Below are 20,938 nucleotides of genomic sequence, written 5' to 3' on the forward strand. Positions count from 1 at the left end.
CCTTTGTATCTTATAACAGTAAAGAAATTTTGAATGGCATATGAGAATAGACAACCCACATTCAAACATGAACAGCTTACTTACAGAATAAAGTTCATAGAGACTTTTAGTGAATATATTATATGACATGTTGGTTTTCAAGGGGGACACTGAAGAGGATCGTCCTTTAGGGTATAAGATTGTCAAAAGACTAGCTAACACAATGGCCACACAGACAGGTAGCAGCTGGTGGGGACTGAGGAGAGTGCATGGCCATATCAACACAAAACACATAGCTCCCCTCTTAAATAGATTAAGACACAGATTATTCTGAAAACATTTTTCAGTAACCATGGCCTAGGAGAATATATTTATGTTACCACAAATTCCATGTTCCAAAACAGTTTTACGTGACAAATAAAATCAGAAATCATGTTTAAAGAACAATGGTGGATACATCAGGGAGGTAGTTAGAGTAAGACAGGGGAAGCTTTTCTAGAGGTGCAAGATATTCTCTGATGATATTCGTAGTTTTCAGATTGGTGGAAGCTAGTGGCTTGCTAAATTAACAGATTGGAGAAAGATTTTATCTAGTCACAGGATGTTCGTTCTGATGCAAAGTTAGGCAAGAATAGTTATTAGGGGTCCTAAACTATCCCAAGATGTTGAAATAGGAGCAGCGGGGCTGCGTCCCTGGCACCCAGCCGCCCACATGGCGAGCTCTAGCTTATGCCCCCAAAAAATTACACGGAAGCTGTATTCTTTTAAACACCGCTTGGCCCATTATATCTAGCCTTTTCTCAGCTAACTCTCGCACCTGGACTAGCGCATTTCTAATAATCTATGTAGCCCAAGAGCTGGCTTACCAGGAATGATCTTAACCTGCATCTGTCTGGAGTGGGAGAATCATGGCAACTCTCTGACTTAGCTTCTTTCTCCCAGCATTCTGTTCTGTTTTCTCCACCCACCTAAGGGTTGGCCTATCAAGGGGCCTAGGCAGTTTCTTTATTAATATGAAATCACTCCCACATCATTTCTCCTTTTTCTGTTTAAACAAAAAAGAAAGGCTTTAACTTTAACATAGTAAAATTACATATAACACAACAGTTATCAAGTAAGAATTACAGTTACAATATTTATTATCTACTTTATCTTTTATCATAACTAAGGAAAACTACAACTATGTGTCCATTCTTCAACTCCATCAAAGACTCCAGAGGATATATTACCTAAGCAAACAAGAAGTAAGTAACTTCTAAAATTCTAGAAATGACAGAGACATCTCACTGCCTGTACAGCCACCCAAAGTTCCTCTGTACCATTGTGGCATCCATCTTCAGCCTTCAGGCCCATAGTATCCAGCAGACATTTTCAACAAGCAGGAAATTCCAAAGACAGTTCAGTTACTTTGCTGTGTCCTGCAGAATGTCTTGCAGACTCTTTCATGAATCAGGTACCCCGAAAGGCCATCTCACCTTTAGGCAAGTTCAGCAGTCCTCTTTCTGCGGGTTCTTTGTGTCCAGTTTATGCATCAGTCCAGGCAAGAGCAGTTTCTTGCCCAAATGGCTATCAAACTCCATAACAAGCCTCTTCGATGCCCATCTTCCTTTTGAAGTAGATTGGTGCTGCCAGGAGCAGACGTGTCTCATTGTCATGAAATGTCCCAAGTTATTAAAATATTTTAAATGTCATATTCTGTAGTCTTTGAGAGATATGAAGAGTGCCTATCTGAAATATATCTCTATATATCTAGAAAATCTATATAACATGACTACAAGCTTTACTATTATCGATGATTATCCATTAACAACCTGTATGTCTTAATTATATGTTACATTTTAAAAATGAACTACACAATCACAATACCTTAATCAAGATCAAAAACACATATACATATAACAAAATTGACCTTAAAATCCATACCAACGCAAATTATTCATACCTATATCGTTTCTTCCTTTAAATGTAAAAGAACATTTGTAAACAGTATTTGGGAACATCGGCGCAGTTTTTTCTCTCCAAACTGCTTCCTGCTGAATGGGGGCATCGTTAATTAGGTTTTTCATGGTATAACCTGTGTGCTAGTTTCATCTCAGTTGGCAGTTGAGCGAAGCAATTTTCTGAAGATGTTCACAGCAACCCTTCAGGAGGGCGAGGTCTATCATACCAAATAGGAATAGAAGAAATCCACAGGGACTCATCATCTGTGAAAACAAAAGAAGACCCTCTCCAAAGCATCATATCCTTAGACCCAAATTCTGAAATCATACCCTCATGATATCTGTTCTGGTTCCACTTGGGAGCCCATATAATGAAATGTCTTTCTGTACTTAGCTCCTTCACAGTCAAAAATTTTAAAGAAAACACAATGTACATAATCCAGACTCTCTGTGAATTTTCCATTTTTACGTGACTTATTTTTATTTTATTTCTCTTAATCTATAACTATCTGTATTCTGTCTCTTTAAAGACTTTACCTTTATTTAACCATTAACTTTATTCTCTATATCCTTTTTCTTCTCTCTCTCAAGCCTACGTACATTCATCCAACAGTGTGACTCATTTAGTGGTCTGAATCTGTCCTATTGTGAATCTGCAATTTTTTACTATCCAGGAGCACTTTGTTTTGCGCCTTTAAAGTTACTAAGTGCTTAAGAATCTAAGCTGTGACATTCCTAGGTCAAAAACAGGTACTGCCTGCTTGCCCCGCCCAGTACAACATGGCAGAGCCACTTGTGCCCCTGATCCTTGCACACTGCACCAGTAGCGTGGTGGAGCTGCTTGTGCCTCTGAACCGCAGCATGCAATAACTTCCTTTTAGGCACACAGCAAGTCTAGTTGCCATCAAACAAATGGTAGCACTTTACTCCAAATGCTCCATTCAAAAGCTCTGGCTCCCTCAGGAGCCAGAGATCTCAATGGCGGCACAGCCCAGAAAGCCCTTATTTTAAAACAGCCAGTTTTTTCCTGCTGCTGAGTCAGGAAAATTTCAAAATGGAGGAGGTACCATTTTGTGCTAGCTCTGGGGCCGCCAGGTAGGAGCGGCACTCAGCACTTTAATTCTGAGACTGAGCGTGCAGCACAGAAATTCTTTTCATCCAAGTTACAGCCAAATCTGACAGGCAGAGCACTGCTTGTTGTTCCCTTGCAACACTACAACTCCCAACATCCCTCTGGACTCCAGCGCTTGCAAGCACGGGACACATTTCCCAGAAGCCTTTGCATCCTCCGTTAAAAGCAAGGACAAGCCACGAGTTCGCCCCTTCCCTCCTTCTTGTCCCTTCCCTTTGTCCCTTCCTTTCACTTTTCCTAGTGTGTTTTCCCCTCCCATTAAACATGTACCACGTGGGACTGCCGCATGTCTGTGTCTTTCCTCGTGTAACCCTCGTCTAACCCGCAGGAATTAAGAACAACACTGCTCAGTCTGAAAACACGCCATGCCCTTCTGCCTGCCTAAGCCTGATTTGGCCTTCTGTCCAGGTGCAGGCGGGGAGCACTGAGCCATCTGCACAATCTCAGAGCACTCTCCTTCCGATCCCAAGTGGGAACACGAACATCCAGTCCCATAAAAGCCATTGAAATGCTTTAAAGCCAGAGTTCACACTGGCAGAACAGCCCCAAGAGGCTGCGCTTTAAAATGACACAGCGTTTTTTTTTTTTCCTGCTGTTGCCGAATCAGGAAATTTCTCTACAGCATGCCGCCAACAAACAGCAAAAATCTGTGTTAAACTCTCTCTCCCTTATTTTTAAGCCTTCTCAGGTTTTTACATGGATTTAGTTCATCATGTCTGGGCGCCACTCTGTTGAAATAGGAGCGGCAGGGCTGCGTCCCAGGCACCCGGCCGCCCACATGGCTAGTTCTAGCTTATGCCCCGAAATAATTACATGGAAACTGTATTCTTTTAAACACCGTCTGGCCCATTTCTATCTAGCCTTTTCTCGGCTAACTCTCACACCTGGACTAGCTCATTTCTAATAATCTATGTAGCCCAAGAGCTGGATTACAAGGAATGATCATAACCTGCATCTGTCTGGAGTGGAAGAATCATGGCGACTCTCTGATTTAGCTTCTTTCTCCCAGCATTCTGTTCTGTTTTCTCTACCCACCTAAGGGTTGGCATATCAAGGGGCCTAGGCAGTTTCTGTATTAATAAGAAATCATTCCCACATCACCAAGAGAAGGTAATTAGACTGTATCCCTGTAACCTTCATATTCACAGTGTCTCCACAGTACCACTGTTCTAATCAGTCAATTCGTCTCTGTGGACACAGTTTTTTTCCAGAGTTCTTATTCACACCCATGTGACTGACTGACAGTCTGTCTTAGATGTTTCAGTAGAAAGGAGGAGCATTGATTCCACTTGATTAATGAGTAGCTCACAGTACATGTCTGCAGTCTGGCTGTATCAAGTATGAGAGAGGAAAGGACAAGAATCTAAAAAATAAAAGGGGGCTCCTCTGTTTTATCAAAATTACTGCTGTGTTTGAAATTGTCCTAGTTGAACAACAATGGAGGAGCTTTACAAAATGGTATGGTCTTGACTAAAATAGAATATACAAGGTTGATTCTATTTTATTATATTTTAATTGAAATAAATTTTCATAGGTATATTCTGATCATGGTTTTGTTATAATTTTAAAAACGCTGTGAAGAGAAGTCACATCATACAACAAAGCTCCTATGTGACTCCTATGTGAATAGGAGGTTTATTGGAAGAGAAGATAAAAGGGGCAGAGAAGGGTGCATAGTGGAGGCAGAGACTGGTTCCTGGGGATAAGAGTGGCAGAAAAGAAAGAGAGAGAGAGTGGGAGGGAGAGAGAAGGGAAAAAAAGAGAGACAGGGAGAGAGAAGGAGAAAATGAAAGAGACTGATGGTGGGCAAGCTCACCTTTTAAAAGAAAACATGGCAAATGTGCACAGGGGGTATTCTTAACAACTGCAGCTGAGGGCATGTCCTGTAAGGACCCTAAGGGCAGATGAGAACAGATGCCTAAATGTTAACAGGTTTCCTCTCTCTTATTTCCTCTTAAATCCTCCCCATCACCCAATCCTTCCAAATCTAGTCCTTCTTTCTTTTTCTATTTAGAATAATACAGACAAATGGAATAAACAAGAATAAAACAAGCAAAGGCAAAAGCAGGAGAAACTATAGATACAGAGACACATACACACCAAAAAACTCCACAAAATTATATACAAGCAAAAGCAAGTAGAGATAAAAATGTAATCTCAGTCAAAGCAGTAAGAACAATAAAAACATTTATAACCACATTTGAGGTCATTTTGTGTTGGCAAGGAGTGTTTTTTATATCCAATGAATCATGGTAGTTGTATATATAAATACTTCTCTGTCATAGCATTACTTCCTATTCTTTTCTTTAAAGTTTATAGTGGCAACATGATTACTTACTCATTAGACCAGACACATGTGACTAGGATGCCTTTGTATACTCTATACAAAGAAAAGTACTAAAAAAATTAATGTAGAAAGATAACCTTGTGGCATCCTTCCACCAACATTCTGCTAAGATTAAATTAGCATTTTGGGAAACCTTATAAAGAAAATTATCCAAGATTCAATGAGAGGGGAAAATCTTACCCTTAGCAATTACTCTATTTAAAAATGATTATGTAGGGTCTCTTAGGTAACAGTTATCATTAAAATTTGGTGTTCCTATCATGGATGTGATTTGTTCCTGTCTAGATCTACATGATATATTATGCTGTCTTACTGAAACATGTGCTGAAAGTATTATTCCGTTATACTTAGAATTCTGATCTTATTTTCCAACTGACACATGCTTCAAGTCTTAAACATTGAGAGGACAGCACTTTGCAATATGAGTTGCCTCATATTCTAGGAATCATAGTTTCCTTGATCTTGTTCAAAATCATACGTAAAATAAAGGTCATGATCAGAGGAAAGAAACTAGAAATAGTTCCAAACTGTACTAAGTTCGAAAACATATTGTGCTTTTGTTTACACATATATCTTTTATGTTTTTATTTGTGAATGCATTCACAATTTGTTGTAATGGATTCCATGTATTTTTATGCTCCTTATATATGTTACGTGATATTTAAGTCACCATTTTTTATCCCCTTAAACATTTATTATTTCTTCATGATCAAAGTACTTCAAATCTCTCTGATAGATTTTTGGGATGTAGAATATCTCCTTGTTTGGTCACTGAAGTTTTAGTAAAGTAGGCAATTTTCTTTCAGCTCAAACTAGAAACCCCATTGGTCACAACAGTTTTGATGAGCACTGCTTCCATTTCTATGGTAATGGCAACAAGAGGCACCCTGTTTATCCACACATGCTTTCTGTGTTAAAATGCATGTTTTCTTCTGATGAGAAAGTTAAAAAAATGAATAAGAAAGTAAAAAGATAGGAAAGGAATCTTCAATTTCCTTTAAAAACTTTGACTAAATCTCAATAATGCAATTAATTTCACCATTTCATCATTAATTAATTACATAATAATTACTTAATAAAAGGAGCTAACTCATGGTTAACCCATTTGTTTACAGTTCAATCATCTATTCTGTATCTCTTCACCCTGAAGTGCCATTCTACTTGAAAAGGAACTATTTCCTCATTCCAGGAAAATCAAGCAAAATATTTTATTCACACACTTCCACACTTGTTTCTATGTTTCCTATAGAGGTTCTACTTCTGGTTCTTCTATCCCTGAAATAGAAACTTGGTTCCATACTAAAGCACAGCCAAGTGTAGAGTTAGTGTTAAAAAGAATGTAGGAGGAATGTAACTGGAGCTCGTGGAACTTCTTTTGACTGGAGCAATGCATTTATAGTCTCCTTAAGTGATCAGAAAAGCATTGTACTTGTGGATTTCAAGCCTAATATATATATATATATATATATATATATATATATATATATATATATATATGCATGTGTATATGTATGTATAAATACATATATATGAAATCCATATATGGATTTCAAGCCTGCATATAGATAAGTGATTTTCAAACCTAATATATATGGGTGGATTACAAGCCGATATGTGAGTATACACATATATTATTCTTTTTGTAGCTAATTTTAAAATTATCTTAACTGTAGCTCCCAGGCTTTCTCAGCAGCAGGTGTGGTAATTTTTTTTCTCCATTTTTTTTTAATTGAGAAAAGGAGAAAAAAAAAAAACAAGTTTCCACCTCCTCCCAGCCTCCCATTTCCCTCCCCCTCCTCCCACCATTCTCCCCCTCCTCCCACCCTTCTCCCCCTCCCCCCACTCCTCTCCCACTCCCTCTCCAGTGCAAAGAGCAGTCAGGATTCCCTGCCCTGTGGTAAGTCCTAGGTCCTCCCCTCTCCGTCCATTCCTAGGAAGGTGAACATCCAAACTGGCTAGGCTCCCACAAAGCCAGCACATTACATAGGTTCAAAACCCCGTGCCATTGTCCTTGGCTTCTCATCAGCCCTCATTGTTCGCTATGTTCAGAGAGTCCAGTTTTATCCCATGCTTTTTCAGTCACAGTCCAGCTGGCCTTGGTGAGCTCCCAATAGATCAGCTCCACTGTCTCAGTGGGTGGGTGCACCCCTCGTGGTCCCGACTTCTTTGCTCATGTTCTCCCTCCTTCTGCTCCTCATTGGGACCTTGGGAGCTCAGTCCAGTGCTCCAACGTGGGTCTCTGTCTCTGTCTCCATCCATCACCAGATGAAAGTTCTATGATGAGATGTAAGATATAGCAATTCGTCAGTATTGCTATAGGATAGGGTCATTTCAGGTTCCCTATCCTCAGATGCCCAAGGAACTAACTGGGGACCTCGGCATGGGCATCTGGGAGCCACAGCCCACCTGAAAGCTCTAGAAAAAAAAAGAAGCAGACTCACCTAGGAGGAGTAGAAGACTGGAAATAATCAAACTGAGGGCTGAAATCAACAAAATAGAAACACAGAAAACAATACAAAGAATCAATGAAACAAAAAGCTGGTTCCTGGAGAAAATCAACAAGATTGATAAACCCCTATCCAAACTAATCAAACAGCAGAGAGAGAATTTGCAAATTAATAAGATCAGAAATGAAAAGGGGGACATAACCACAGACACAGAGGAAATTCAGAGAATCATTAGATTTTACTACAAAAGCCTATATGCCACAAAACCGGAAAATATAAAGGAAATGGACACTTTTTTAGATAAATACCACATACCAAAGTTAAACCAGGACTAGGTGAACAATCTAAATAGACTTGTTAGTCACGAAGAATTAGAAGAGGTTATCAAAAACCTCCCTACCAAAAAAAGCCCAGGACCAGATGGTTTCAATGCGGAATTCTTCCAGAACTTCCAAGAAGAACTAATACCTATACTCCTTAATGTATTTCACAATATAGAAACAGAAGAGGCATTGCCAAACTCCTTTTATGAAGCTACAGTTACCCTGATACCAAAACCGCACAAAGACTCCACCAAGAAAGAAAATTACAGACCAATCTCACTCATGAACATCGATGCAAAAATCCTCAACAAAATACTGGCAAACTGAATCCAAGAACACATTAGAAAAATTATCCTTTATGATCAAGTAGGGAATTTTTTTCTGAGTTACCACCAGTTTTGTGGCTGAGGAATCGTGCACAGCATTCAACCAATCATAAAAACATTGATTAAACTCTACCATATGCCCAATGCAGAGGTCAGCCAAGGTAGAACTGGAAGTGTATTAGTTAGATGAGTACTTCATAAGTAAGGAAACATTAATGACAGTGGCTCATCCACTAACTAGCAGCTGCGGATTCATGGGAAATCATTAGCGGCTGGCCTTCATTGAAGACAGGACATTTTTTTTTTAGTAATCAGTGACCAGAAATAGAATACAAAACTTGAACATGTTTCTTTAAATATAAAAGAGTCACTCAACAGTATAAATGAAGCAATATATGAATGATACATATACATGTGTTTACTTAACCTTTGGATTATTATTCAATATAGATAGTTTCTGTGTCGGGCCCAGTGCTCTTTCATATATGAAAATATTCTAGGAAGAAATAGAATATAATTGAAAACCATTAAACAATCAATGAGGCGGATATGTCACATGCCTAGTCCTGCATGTGTCACTACAAATCTTCCCCCACTGGGTCTGACTTATCCTTGTCATATGAGCAGTACAGACTAGGAAAAGAAAGGTTCCTTCTCCACACTGGGGCCATTTAAAAGTATCCACAAAGAAACTCTGACTTAATGATGCTGCATGTTATGGCTTCAGGCTTTTGTCCAAAGATTCTCTTCCAGGATTTTTTTTTCAAACTATAAAATCTTTATAAATATTTGATTTTTTTTTTCAAAATTGAGGTCTTAAAAAGTCCCTTATGATTTTGCCTGAAGAAAAGCCATTCATAGGAGCTAGGAAGTATTGTTACTAGCATGGCATAGTGATTGCTAGAATGTGAGAGCCATTACTTGTCTATACAGCATGCATACTGCCAGCTGATGCTGGTCACTATCCCTGTGGAAATGATGGCAAGAGTGGAATTTTCCAGTTACAGAGATGAAGGTGAAGGATAAAATCACAATATGTAAGTAAACTGTCCGAAATTCAATATCCTGGGTACTTGACCATATTTTTTTATTTCTTTATTTATTCTTTCCTTGTTTCTTCCACCTCCCTGTACATGTGTTTGTATTGTGTGTGTGTGTGTGTTTGTGTGTGTGTGTGTGTGTGTACATGTGTATACGCATGTATAGAAAGAATCTATTATTGAAACATTGGACTCTTTCAGTGCCTCTCACCCACAATATAGTGAAGAGCATTCCAGCATGCAAAACACCCCAATTGATAAACATCCTGGGCAGTCTGCTTCTGGGAGCTGATTCTCAGGCCTGTAAAACTTTATAATTTGAGCAACTTTAATCAAAATTTTAACCTGAGTAGATGCCAGATTTTGTAGCAATTTCATCATTGACTCTTCTGAGAGACAGCATGTTAAAATGTTCACCCTCTTTTATATCTCCACTGATTTTGCCTCCAGTTTCTCTAGATTAATATCTAGCAGCTGTTTTCTATCTTATGAAACTCTTGTATAATTAGGATTTACCCCCTCTATTGCATTTCTTTTCAAATCTGGAGTGTGTTAACTTATTCTACAACTTGGAGACACTTTCTTTAGTACCATTTCTTACACATGCTCTAAACTAAAGGTCTTCTTAATGGGCAGTGATCCCAAGGCCCATAAATATTAATATGAGCACCATTAGTTGGAGTGGAATGCACTCATCTGTGAATGTTTTATATAAAATATAAATGTTAATTTATTTTTGCATTAGAGCATGTATTCTTAGCATTTGAAATCATTTTTTTTTCTCGCTTAATTGGTAGCAAGCTATTCTCACATAAATAAATGAAACTCAAATTACAAGTCCCCAGAGATAAAGGAGAATCTGACGTCTGGTACCTTACTAGACCTTGCTGCTATTTACAACACACATAAGCATCCAGTTAATGAGATGAACCTGTTCAGATGACAAGGTGTGACTTTGATGTAGAAGTATAGACAGATTGCACGAAGCTTATTTATTCCAGAAAGTATTTCATTAGATGTAATTAAAATTTACAAAACGGGGAATCCCCCAGCTCGATAACTTACCAATAACCAAATATCTAAGTCATTCATTAACAAATCTTAGTAACGAAGTTAACTCACCAGTCAGATTAATGTAACTGACGTCATATCGGTTCTGAGCTGATGTATTCAGAAATGTAAAATTATTTAAAAAATTTAGAAAAAAACTGTATGATAGTAGTAATTGCTTATCTGTTTGACTTTTAAAAGAAAATAGAAATTTTGAGTTTTGATGGATAATTGAAAGCAAATAAAAGTTTAAAGCACTATACACACAGATTCTTGCTCAGTATTCAGTGTGACCATTACAGAAGGATTTGAACCTGTTGAACTCTGATGAGTCTTCTGCCAAACATAAGTGCACACATTACTTTATTTATTTAAAAGAAATTTTATGACATTAACACACAAACCTATGAACACCTGATTTTCGATAAAGGAGCTAAAAGTATACAATGGAAAAAAGAGAGCATCTTCAACAAATTGTGCTGGCAAAACTGGATGTCAACCTTTGGAAGAATGAAAATAGATCCATATCTATCACCATGCACAAAACTCAAGTCCAAATGGATTAAAGACCTCAATATCCGTACGAATACACTGAACCTGATAAAAGAGAAAGTTGGAAGTACTCTACAACACATGGGCACAGGAGACCACTTCCTATGTATAACCCCAGCAGCACAGATATTAAGGGCCTCATTGAATAAATGGGACCTCCTGAGACTGAGAAGCTTCTGTAAAGCAAAGGACACTGTCGCTAAGACACAAAGGCAACCCACTGACTGTGAGAAGATCTTCACCAACCCCGCAACTGACAAAGGTCTGATCTCTAAAATATATAAAGAACTCAAGAAACTAGACCGTAAAAGGCTAATTAACCAAATTATAAAGTGGGGCACAGAGCTGAACAGAGAATTCTCAACAGAAGAAGTTCAAATGGCCAAAAGACACTTAGGGTCATGCTCAACCTCCTTAGTGATCAGGAAAATGCAAATCAAGACAACTTGAAGATACCATCTTACACCTGTCAGAATGGCTAAAATCAAAAACACCAATGATAGCCTTTGCTGGAGAAGTTGTGGAAAAAGGGGTACACTCATCTATTGCTGGTGGGAATGCAAACTTGTGCAACCACTTTGGAGAGCAGTGTGGTGATTTCTCAGGAAATTCGGGGTAAACCTACCCCTGGACCCAGCAATACCACTCTTGGGAATATTCCCAAGAGAGGCCTTATCATACAACAAAAGTATATGCTCTACTATGTTCATAGCAGCATTGTTTGTAATAGCCAGAACCTGGAAACAACCTAAATGCCCTTCAATGGAAGAATGGATGAAGAAAGGATGGAATATATATATATATATATATATATATATATATATATATTAGGGTACTACTCAGCAGTAAAAAACAAGGACTTCTGGAATTTTGCATGAAAATGGATGGAAATAGAAAACACTATCCCAAGTGAGGTAAGCCAGACCCAAAAAGAGGAGCATGGGATGTACTCACTCATATTTGGTTTCTAGCCATAAACAAAGGACATTGAGCCTATAATTAGTGATCCTAGAGAAGCTAAATAAGGAGAACCCAAAGAAAAACATATAGGCATCCTCCTGAATATTAACCTTCATCAGGCGATTAAAGGAGACAGAGACCCACATTGGAGCACCAGACAGAAATCTCAAGGTCCAAATCAGGAGCAGAAGGAGAGAGAGCGTGAGCAATGAACTCAGGACCACGAGGGGTGCACCCACACACTGAGACAATGGGGAAGTTCTATTGGGAGCCCACCAAGGCCAGCTGGTCTGGGTCTGAAAAAGCCTTGGATAAAACTGGACTCGCTGAACATAGCAGACTAAGAGGACTACTGAGAACTCAAGAACAATGGCAATGAGTTTTTGATCCTACTGCACGTACTGGCTTTGTGGGAGCCTAGGCAGTTTGGACGCTCACCTTTCTAGACCTGGATGGAGGTGGGTGGTCCTTGGACTTCCCACAGGTCAGGGAACCCTGATTGCTCTTCGGGCTGATGAGGGAGGGGGACTTGATTGGGGGAGGGGGAGGGAAATGGGAGGCGGTGGTGAAGAAGAGACAGAAATCTTTAATAAATACATAAATTAAAAAAAAGAAATTTTAAAGATTGGTGTATGTGCATGCATGTGTGTCTGTGTGTGTGTGTGTGTGTGTGTGTGTGTGTGTTAGATAAATGTGTGAGGATAATCTCAAAGGTCAGAAGAGGACATAAAATTCCTTGGATCTGAAGTCACTGGCAGCTGTGAGCTACTTGACATGAACATGGGTGCTGAGGACTGAGCTCCGATCTTCTGCAAGAGGAGCAGGCTTTCTTTCCCACTGGGTTATCTCTACAGTCTGAAGGTATCATAAAGGTGTCATAAATAGATCATTCATCATTTAAAAAATTAGAAAAGGTTTAAGTTAGCTGCTTTGAAGATTTGTAGGGTTTTTGAAATTCAGCTCTTAGCTTAGAGACTTAAGAAATTAGCAAGTTTCTTTGTAGAGACCTGTCCATCTCTTCTCTTATATTTCTTGCTACAAACTCAGAATATGATTGTAGAAATTGCTAATAACCAACAACTTGAGCTGTTTCTCATGAATAATGAGCTGACCATTGATAGCAAATAGTCTTATGAAAAAATAAATCATGGCTTTGGCTTTTTGTGTCTAGCATATCTGCACCTTGTTCAGTCTCTCTGCTGTGGCCAGTGCTAACTTATACCAATAATCTACTTACTTTTAATGTTATTTCAGGTAGTTATCTCTTGTGAACATCCTCATGTCTGCTAACAGGTGTAAAACTTGTTCTCAGAGCAATTACACAACTTGAGTAAGCAATAGGAAGAAAGTATTAAGGACAGGAATTGATGCTGAGCACTTTGTCTCTACAACCTATGTTCTTGATATTATTCTACTCAAATCTAGGCTACTAGCTTAAGTAAATAATTTTATGTAAGTCAGATGCTAAAGACATTTATTGTAGTCTTCAAAATCATCAAATACCCAATTCATTTCATATATCTTTTCGCTTTAAGAGCTATCTGAACAGATTATCTTCTAAGGCTAAATATAAGTGATGAGACAATTTTTTCACTTGAATATTGAATATTTTAGTATAAAGAACTTATATTTGTGTAGGGTGGTTGCCATTAAATATACTATAAGTTATCACATTGTCTCTCTTACATTTCTGAACTTTCCTTCAATTTTTACAGAGGAAGTTTATTAGTCTGTATCAATATTTAATCAGAAAAATGTCAGATAAAGAGCTGGAGGAATGGCTTAGCAATTAAGATCATTTACTTTTCTTACATAGGACCCTGGTTCAGTTTCTTTTACCTACCTGGCAGTTCACAAACTCTGCAGGCTCCATCAACACATATGATGCACAAAAAGTTATATAGGCACACACACACAAAAATAAATAAATAAAAAATAAAAATAGCTTTGCATAAGGAAAAACATCAAATCAAAGCCAAATTATTTTTTCACAAAAGTTTTTAATTATAAAATGCATTTCTTAAAAAAATGCATTTCTTTTAAATTGCATGAGATTACAGATCTTAAGTTAATATTTAACATAGATTTTTGAGTTGTCTAGTCCCTCCAGGTATATTCCATCAGAATAATATGTAGATAGTTAAAGAAATGTGTGAAAAATGTATCCCCTGGGTTTTGTCCTATAATCTGAAATTTATTAGAAAATCTAGTAAAGCCAAGACCTCCAATACTTTTGAAATTACTAAAGAGAATCATAAGAGATATATAAGAATTTCAACTCATAAGATAGCTGAAGATCTTGGACTTCATGGCTACCCATAAATTCTACCTCACATAAATAGTACTAACCTTAAAGGGAATATCAGTTTCCAAAAAGCTGTGGCATTAGTCAACGTGAGGTCCTTTAGTTTGAGAATTTGTCATTATGCCTCTCATATTATTTTCAAATCCCACCTGTTTTCATATCGTCAGATGCAGACTTTCTGTTTGCAATGCTTGCTCAATGGAAAATAAACAGATGGGCCTGAAAAAAATCCAGATATACAAATGGGATAGAAACTGCCTTGGGCTTTTCAACGGCATCAAAGGAACTTGTAATTTTTCTTTTTCATGTTTGACAAACAAACTTTCTGGAACACAAATCTGGATATGGTTTTACTGTCAGCCAACACCCAATATGTTTTCTTTTGTTTTGTTTCTATCAAAATCTAAAAACTCATAGATTATTTTTAATTCCTATGAGTGGATGATCAATGACTGGTATTTGGGAAGTATATTAAACTATGGGGGGGGGAAATCTGTATAATACATTAGGATATATGGATTCCTTTATTTCTTCAGTGAAGAAGTTCAGGGGCACTGATCTTATTAATTAAATTGCTTTCAAATAAAGGTCAGGTCCATTGACAGCTGACAAAGATAAATTATGCCACCAATAGATTTCAGTTCTCTTGCATATGTTTGCCCTTTAGATGTGGACTTCCACATGTAGGAGTCCAAGTTAAACTTATTTTTGTTGTTGTTTGTTGTGGATTTTGTTTTCAGAACATTTTTTTTCTTTTCTTTTCTTTTTTTATTGAGAAAAGGAGAAAAAAAAAACAAGTTTCCACCTCCTCCCAGCCTCCCATTTCCCTCCCCCTCCTCCCCCCCTACGCCCCCTCCTCCCACCCTTCTCCCCCTCCCCCCACTCCTTTCCCCCTCCCTCTCCAGTCCAAAGAGCAGTCAGGGTTTTCTGCCCTGTGGTAAGACCTAGGACCTCCCACCTCCGTCCATATCTAGGAAGGTGAACATCCAAACTGGCTGGGCTCCCACAAAGCCATCACATTATGTAGGAGCAAACCCCCATGCCATTGTCCTTTGCGTCTCATCAGCCCTCATAGTTCGCCATGTTCAGAGAGTCCAGTTTTATCCCATGCTTTTTCAGTCACAGTCCAGCTGGTCTTGGTGAGCTCTCAATAGATCAGCTCCACTGTCTCAGTGGGTGGGTGCATCCCTCGTGGTCCAGACTTCTTTGCTCATGTACTCCCTCCTTCTGCTCCTCATTGGGACTTTGGGAGCTCAGTCCAGTGCTCCAGTGTGGGTCTCTGTCTCTATCTCCATCCATCACCAGATGAAGGTTCTATGATGATATGCAAGATATTCATCAGTATTGCTCAAGGATAGGGTCATTTCAGGTTCCCTATTCTCAACTGCCCAAGGAACTAACTGGGGACCTCAGCTTGGGCACCTGGGAGCCCCTCTAGGGTCAGGTCTCTTGACAACCCTAAAGTGGTTCCCTTAACTAAGAATTGTGGTTCCGTGCTCCCCTGTCCAACCGAATGCAATCTTGTGCAACCACTATGGAAGTCAGTGTTTCGGTTTCTTAGGAAATTCGGGATCAACCAACCCCTGGACCCAGCAATACCACTCTTGGGAATATACCCAAGAGATGCCCTACCATATGACAAAAGCATTTGTTCAACTATGTTCATAGCAGTATTATTTGTAATAGCCAGAACCTGGAAACAACCTAGATGCCCTTCAATGGAAGAATGGATGAAGAAAGTATGGAATATCTACACATTAGAGTACTACTCAGCGGTAAAAAACAATGACTTCTCGAATTTTGCATGCAAATGGATGGAAATAGAAAACACTATCCTGAGTGAGGTATCCCAGACCCCAAAAGATGAACATGGGATGTACTCACTCATAATTGTTTTCTAGCCATAAATTAGGGTCACGGAGTCTACAATAGGTGAATCTAAAGAAGCTAAGTAAGAAGGGGAACCCAAGGAAAAACATATAGTTATCCTCTTGGCTAAGGGAAGTAGACAAAATTGCCGGGGAGAAAATTGGGATCTTGGGGTGGGGTGGGTTGGGGGTAAGGGGAGATGGGGAGAGAAAAGTTAGAAGGGAAGGAGGTCGGGCCTTGGGAAAGCAGGAGGATTGGGATAAAGGAAGGTTGTTTTCAGAACTTTGACAAACAACTTTAAGAACAGCATCCTCATGAGAGGGAAACCAAAAGGACAGAGATGGTGACTTCAGTAGCTCAGATGATCTATAAGAGCAGTTCTGGGGCTGTTTAATGAACAACCACTGGGCATACACATGGCCCCAAGTTCAACTTGAGCTCAGCTGCCATACCCTCTCCCAAGCAGTGCTGCACTCTGCTCAAATAAGTTTTCAAGTTTGTCCAGTCCTGATAAAATCCAAACAAGGTCATCCAGAAAAACCCCAATTTGGAATACGGTACCATATGTTGCTGTTCATAGACTTGTTTCACTGAATAAAAGCAGTTTTGTGATTCTCTCCTCTTAGGGGATTAACAAGTATGATACTACTCTTCTCTGTTCAAAAACACATAGACAAAGGCAGAAGCAAGTGTACTTAAAATAGGTGACCATGAAATCCCACATTTTCTATGACAGTGCATCATAAAGTGAAAAAAGGACACTGACGTGTCTACAAAATGATACCATTGCCAGCTTTAGTTTTGTCCTGAAAGACCATGAGATGGAGCAGCAAACATGGACTCCACCTCTTTGTTTCCTGGTTCTTTGTAGCAAATAGTTGCATTGAATGAACAGTTTTCCACTGACCCTCTAAGTATTTTACTGTACTGATAAAGTTAGCTGGCAAACATATGACTAAATCATTGAGTTTGTCTTTGATAATTCCCCAAATCAGCACACATTTACATGACAGTGCAAGGGTGAACAAGTATCATCACCATGGTTGAAATTATTGCTAAGCCGAAAATCAAATCTCATACATGAACTCTAACTCAGAGGCAAGTGCCAGGTTTAGCTCTTTGGGACAGGGCTATGCATTACTCTCGCTTCTGTCATAAAGCTTTCACTACAGGCCATATTAAATAGATATTTCTGGCTAACTCAATGGTGTTTTAAAGCAGACACTAGATAACTCCAGTTACCATCCTAATATTACCATTCATATTCTTAATATAAGCTTTAATCATGTGAATTTTAATATCCGAAGAGGAAATCTGATGTGTCTATGTAGTAATAGCAACATGAAAGTCAATGGTATTTATAGACTAATTTGATAACCATATGAGGTTATGTAAGTATAAATTATTTTCTGATATAAATAAGTACAAATACTAATATAATATTTAAGAGCATATATAAAGTTTACTCTCCTGTCCATAAAAAGGCAAGAGATGTATCATTTTAAGACTTCTCTGTCTTGCACTATACCAAGCAATTAAAGTTCAGTGCCTCTTTGAATTTCCCCAGCAAACCTCTCTGTGGATGTAGTTTAATCCCCTTCAACAAACTGAGCCTGATGGCACTCTAAGAAAATGTAGCTACTGCATCTTAGAACACTAGAACTTTCTAAGAATACATGGCTACTCTATTGTAGAGCAAATTTTTGCCTCATATCAAATTGATCCCATCTGTAACTTAACAGCTGCTTTGTTTCACATAAGCGAAAACTGAACATATTATAATGATCAAAGTCAAAAATGATTTTCAGTTTAGGATTATCAGTATGTGATGCTCAAAAACAGCCTGTCAGAATTATCTTTCAAATATGTTTTTATTTCCTATCATCAGTATGTGCACAATGTATGTGTGCAAGAGCACAGAAACTCACATTTCACAAAAAATATCCCTAAAACATTGTGTCCTTTAGAGGCAATTGTATCCCATGAACTTTTAAGATTGATGAATTTCCTAAAAGCAGAAATAAATGAACCATTATAACATATCTTGAATATTAAGCAAGTTGAAGTAGTTTTTAATTTGTAAGACACTGATATCTATTTCATCCATAACCCTAATAGTCATAAATTAAACACTCTAGACAGAATTTATTCTACAAAATAAGGGGGAGGCATAGATAGCAATGGGTCTCTAGGACTGGGTCATAATCCTTGAGCAACACTTTTCTTGTGTGTTTAATGGATCAGATCTTGTTCTTGATTAACTTAATCAGAATTATTAGACTTGTCTTAGTGAAATATCCAGTTATGATGACTTTAACACATATCCTTAAGGGTCTTAAGTTTGAGAACTTTTTTCATAGAGATCACATATATTAAACACTCTTATTTGGTGATATTTGTGTGTGTGAGTGTGTGTGTATAGACATGTTTGCATGATTATGACCATGTGGAGGATAGATATTAACATTGAGTAGCTTCCTCTATTAGATATTATTTATTTTTTTAAACAGAGTTTCTCACTATTTTGGCTAAATCGGCTGGTCAGCGAACTGTCTGATTTTGTCTCCTGAGCACTGTGGTCATAGGCATAAGTCATGACCTCTGGTTTTCCTGGGGCTTTTAGGGACCTGAACTCTGGTCATTATACTTCATTGCATTCATTCACTCACTGAGTCATTTCCCTATCCCTTTGCCCCAACCCCATTTTTTGTAGATAGAAAAATATAACCATATATTCATTTAGTAACTTCCTAAAGATTCTATTTTCAATTTTTACCTTTCAGTTTCTTTGTGTACCTGCAATCATTTCGCTGACTTCCAAATTTAAAAAGACTGTAAGCTGGAATGGAGAGATGATTCAGTGGGTAAGAACATGCCATCCTCTTCCAGTGGACCTGAGTTTGATTCCTAACACCCAGAGTATTACGGTTGAGTGTCTTACAACCACCTGTCACTTGTAACTCCAACTCCAGGAACTGTAACACCTTCTTCTCGATTCCACATGATCTTACACTCTGAAAGGCATCTACACACAAACACACACACACACTCACACACACCCCTATGATTAAACATGAAAAGTAAATATTAAGGCAATCTGTTTAGGTCCAAACAAGGTCCTCTGAATGTGAGTGACAGGTGTGTTGCTGGGGCAGTCTTTGTGGCCACTAACTGTGGAGCCAAGATTTATCCCTAGTGCTTGAACTGGCTTTTTGGAGCCAATTCTTTTTGAAGGAATACTTTTCTCAGTGTAAATATAAGGGGTGTGTGCTTGGTTCTGCCTCAAAATGATATGTCAGACTTTGTTTACCCCCCATGGGAAGCCTTACCCTCCCTGAGAAATAAATGGGACTTGGGGAGGAAAGGTATGGGGAGCAGGAGGAGGTGAGGGAATATTTATGTAAAATGAGAAAATATCTTTTTAAAAAAAAATAATTTATTAATTAAAGAACCCTAAGAACACTTTTTTTTAACACACCTTGGGAAGACAACTGAAATATTGGATTAAACATTTCAGAAAAAAAGGACTAACACTACAATATTTTTTTTATTTTAATCAAAATATATTACATCATTTTCCCCTGTCCTTTTCTTCCTCCAATTCTTCCTATGTTCCCCTTCTCCAACTCCTTCCCCACACCCTCCATTTCAAATTGATGGCCTCTATTTTTTTAATTAGTATTGGTATACACAAACACAGAGAGACACACAATCATTTTCTCTCATATAAGTACAGCTTGCTGAGTCTTGTTAATGTACGGCTACCCACTTGGTTTGAAATAACCAATTAGGGGGTTTCTTCATGAGAGAGGCTAATTCTCCCTCTCCCAGCAGTTGCTTCTTGCCTGTAGTCCCTTTTCTAATGATAGAGTCCAATGAAATTTCCTTCTTTTACCTGTCATTGTTTAGGGTTAGTTTAGGCTTTATACTGTTAAGTGTGATAGGTGTAAGTCTCCTGTCATTTCTAGAAAACACAATCTCACAATCACCTTTCTAGCCCTTTGGCTTCTTCTGTTTTCTGAAATGGTTCTTGAGCCTTAGGTGCAGGCATTATGTTGAAGATGTATCTGCTGGAGCTGGGTACACCAAATCACTTGTTCTCTGCCTGTAGAGAGTGTCGCTCTCTACAATATTCCTGTGTACAATAAGCTGTGGTGGTAGAGAAATGGATGCTGGTGAGTGTGGGAATACACTCATACAATTGCTTACCTGATGCTGCCTCTCTTTGTCTGAATGATGGATGCTGGAGTTTTCCAGATCTAAAGAATGAGATCACTTTGCCATCAACTGACTACCACACCAGGAGGCACGATCTTGTGAAATTCCACTGGGCCACATTTCAATTACCTGTCTAGTATTGAACTGATATTGAACTGTTGTAGATACGGCCCTGAAGATCTGTGATTTGTTAGTCAGACTTATAAACACACCAGAATAAAAACAAATCAATCATTACTCTACCAAATGGAGTAGAAAGCTTCAAAAACAGAAATGGTTTTAGAAATAAAGACTAATAAAGTATTTATTTTCTATAAAAGGAAACAAAGACTCCCACAGAATCGAATTTCATAGAACCACATGAAAATATAGGGGCTGATGGGACAATAATAAGACCACGTGAATCCTAATGTAACACTCTATCTTCATACTCTATTAGTAATGAAAATA

The sequence above is a fragment of the Microtus oregoni genome, unplaced genomic scaffold (genome assembly GCF_018167655.1).
Source record: "Microtus oregoni isolate MIOR12 unplaced genomic scaffold, Mior012 000002F_ref0000024, whole genome shotgun sequence".
Taxonomy (NCBI): Eukaryota; Metazoa; Chordata; class Mammalia; order Rodentia; family Cricetidae; genus Microtus; species Microtus oregoni.